Raw genomic sequence first — 4,162 nt, forward strand, 5'->3', positions numbered from 1 at the left:
CAGCGACCTCACAATCTATTGGAGAAGACAACATGCAAACAACTGTGTACAAACAAAATATATATAGGACAAATGAGAAATGATCAACAGTGGGAAGGCACCAGCATTAAGTCAGATCAGGAAAGGCTTCTTGAAGAAAGTGGGATTTTAGGCCTTTCTGTCCCTCTAAGTCTCCTTCTATTTCACCTTCAAAGACTTGTGCATGGAGATGTGTTTCCTGTATCCCCGTCACTATGAAAATCTATCAGTGAAATTTAATTCTATACTGAGAAGACTTCACCAATTGTGTTTCTTCTTGAGTGAGTCACTCCTGCTGGGAGGGACTCTTCAGTACTGGAGATGCCATAGAGGGGATTCATGTTCAGAAATGTTTCAGACCAGATGGCTTCTGAGGTTTCTTCCAAACACAGAGATTTTGGTAAAGTAAGGTGAGGCCAGATTGGGGTTGGGGGAAGCGGTTGAATGTTAAAAGAAGGATTTTATACCTCTTCCTGCATATCCATCTTCACTCCACATTAAGACAATGACATAAAATAGTTTTCAGGAAGATGAATCTGACAGTGATGTTTAGGCTGGACTGAAGAGGAAAGAGACTGAAGGCTAGAAGGTAGCTTCCCTTCACAATCCAGTTTGGGGCAGTATGAAGGTAGGGAAAAGAACAGCAACGACCAGCTAGCTACAGGCTCCACCCAGGCAGTTCTCTGGCTTTTTGACTGCCACCCAAACCATAGTTAACCCCCTCATAGGATTTGGGCTGAACCCTTAATAAACCACCCTGATGGGGCCAGGGAAACTGACCAGGCAAATTCCCAGGAAGCCAGACCTCTCCTAGAAAAATGCCAAAAGTGATGCACATGTACATGCATGTGTATCATTATTCATATATAATTAGAAGGTCCTTGAATTGGCATTATCTCATTTAATCCTTATAACATCCCTATGAAGAATATAGAAGGTGGTGGATTTAGATTGCAGATTAAGTCAGAGGAAATAAATGAGTATAGAAGTAGAGCCCTCTGTGACATAATAACTACTGTGTGTGTGTGTGTGTGTGTGTGTGTGTGTGTGTGTGTGTGTGTGTGTGTGTTTAAAAAATCTTAGTTCCTAGTACATCTGCTTGAAGGAAAGAAGGAAAGAAGAACCATCGGAGGAATTTGCTTTGCTTGACTATGCATATCTGTTACAATAAATTTTTTCCCCCTTTTTTTTCCAGTGGGGTTACAGGGGGTCAGAGGGAGAGAAAATAGATTTCTGATAGCTAAAAAAAATAGAGGTGGGAGGGTGCTGAAGATTTTGAATGTGGCATTCACTTTCACATGTGGTCACTATATTATTATTTTTGTTGTTGTTGAATTGTTTCAGTCGTGTTCAACTCTTTGTGACCCCATTTGGGGTTTTCTTGGCAAAGACTCTGGAGTGGTTTGCCATTTCCTTCTCCAGTTCATTTTACAGATGTGGGAACTGAGGCAAACAGGGGTAAGTGATTTACCTGTCACACAGCTAGTAAGTGTCTGAGGCCAGATCTAAACTCAGAAAGATGAGTCTTTCTGACTCTAGGCCAGATGCTCTATCTTCTGTGCCACCTTGCTGCCCCCCAGTATTATTTTTACTTGACTTCCATTTTGTTATAAGAGACCAGTGCCTGGCACATGGTAAGTGTTTAATAAATGTTTACTGGATGAATTAAAGAAGTGGGAGTAATCTATAAATGTTTATGTCAATGTTTGTGTTTATATCAATGTAAATATATTTATTATGTTTATAACAATATAAATGTTTGTATCAATAAAATTTTAGCTTTAAAAAATATGCCAAAAGCAAAGTCATCCCAAAGCATCTGAAGCCTGAGTAGAAATGTCAGAAATACTTTGTGCTCCCTGAGCTGTAGAACTGCTTGGCTTCCCATCACCCCTTTATAGCCTACATATACAGAACAAGACACCATCTTCTCCCTGGAGATCACTACACAAATAGCCAGGAGATGTACTAGGAACTAAGATTTTTTAAACACACACACACACACACACACACACACAACACACCAGTTATTATGTCACAGAGGGCTCTACTTCTATACTCATTTATTTCTTTGTAAAAGCCTTGCCAGCTGAATAAAACTGCCTTCATTTCAGCAATAGGAAGTCTGTACTCTTAAAACTTAATTTTTATTAAATGCACTTCAACTCTGGATTGAACTGCCCTGGGGAAATTGCCAAATGCACCAGAACATTAACATTTATTGGTGTGATACAGATGAAGATGCCATTAAAAGAAACCTTTGTTTTTTTTCCATTTCCTGTAGCTACTTAACATTGTTCTGAGGAGTAGTTGGGTCTGAGATGCACTAACATTTCCTGAGCCTTTAAGTCGGTGGAGTAAGTGGCCCATCCACATTGCGTGATTTGGAGGTCCTCGTTGGTTTGCTCTGCTTGGAGATCCTACCTCACTTTAAACTCTTCCCATTAGTTATTCTTCTGGGTTAGGCAACAAAAGACAGTGGCCAGAAGGCCACTGGAAAAATGGTAGACTAGAGTCACAAAGTGTTAGAGGTAGATGAGACCTTAGGGATCATGTGTTCTAACTGCTTCATTAGACAGATGAGGAAACCAAGATCCAGAGAAACTAAATGACTCACCCTAAGTCACGTAGCAACTTGACAGCAGAATTAGGAAGTCCATTCTCCCAATTCTCTGTCCAGTGCTGTAAAATACTGACTGTTTTCCATTTTACCTCAAGTTACCTGGAAAGGAAGAGGGCCTGGATGGTCCTCTCTCACCTTCTCTCAGCACATTAGATTAATAGAGTAATTTATCAGATTGATTTTTACCTTGGAAGGTGCAGAGAATCCATTCCTGCAGGGATGATATGTTTGGCAGGAAAATTTCAGTGGGAAAAGGAAGCAATGACACATGATACATCCAGAGCCTAGGAGGACTATTTGTGAAGCCCATTGATAGGAGAGGCCTGAATGAGGTGCTCCAGTGGGGGCCAAAATGAGAGCCTGCAAATGCTCTCTTTTCTTATATCTCTCTACTGATAGACATAGACAGGCCTCAGAATCACAGTCTCAAATATTGGTCGGGGCCCAGACTTAACCTGAGGCCAGTTCTCATCTTTGTTATCACCTCTGGTTGACCATATCTGAACCCACTCCTAAATCTCTCCCCCTCTTTTTTAAAAATTTATTTTATTTTCAACTCATAGAACAAAACAAGCATTTCCATAACACAGTACAATAAAAAATACGATTGCACATGAAACTGCAAATCTACCATGTACAAATTGCTATTCCCTCCAAATACATACCAAAGTTCTCATGTAAATTTCTTTTTCTTTTCCTTTTTTTCTCCCTGGCCACCCAGCCCTAGAGATGGCTACCATTAGACACAAATAAAATATATATATGTAAATTTATTGTATACATACTTCTATATATCAGTTCTTTCTCTGGATGCAGAAAGCATCTTTCTTTATATATCCTTTATTTTTATTTTGTGTATTTATAATAGTCTGAATGGCTTTGTCACTAAAAGTTGCTCTTAAATCAATAGATCTCTCTTAAACCCACAGAGCAAGCAGGCCCATACCATGCATTGATGCTCTCCCAGAGCTACAAATAAATAAACAAATGAATGAATGAACAAATAAATGAGACAAACAAATAAATAGGTAAGGCCCTTTGCCTCTGGCCACTGTCTCAGAAGGATACACATTTAAAACTCAGGGGAAGAGTATGTGTGTGGTGGTGTGGTGTGTGTGTGGGTGCTGGGTAATGGATGTTACAGGAGTAAGAGTGGTTTGGTAAAATGGATTTGACATAAATTCCTTATCATTATCGTACTCAGAAACACAACTCTACAATGAGCAAAACTGGAGAATAGCCAGTTCAGGATGCCCACCAGAGGAATCTTTCTTTAATGAGATTTCTAGCCACTGCAGCAAGCCTGCTTCTAGGTGGCATTAGAGGTTATGGTTTTTTGACCCTGACTATTATCCATTGATAGCAGAGACAGTTGGAACCTTAGAACCATACTTTTAACACAAAAAACTTGTTAGCTTAGTTTGGGGTCAGATATCAAGGCAGCTGTCCCTCCCAAGCACCCTTCCCTCAATTCCTCATCCCTACCTGCAGACAAACAGAATAACTTACCCAGGTGTCCCT

Source organism: Phascolarctos cinereus, unplaced genomic scaffold, assembly GCF_003287225.1.
Source record: "Phascolarctos cinereus isolate Bilbo 61053 unplaced genomic scaffold, phaCin_HiC Scaffold_2;HRSCAF=192, whole genome shotgun sequence".
Taxonomy (NCBI): Eukaryota; Metazoa; Chordata; class Mammalia; order Diprotodontia; family Phascolarctidae; genus Phascolarctos; species Phascolarctos cinereus.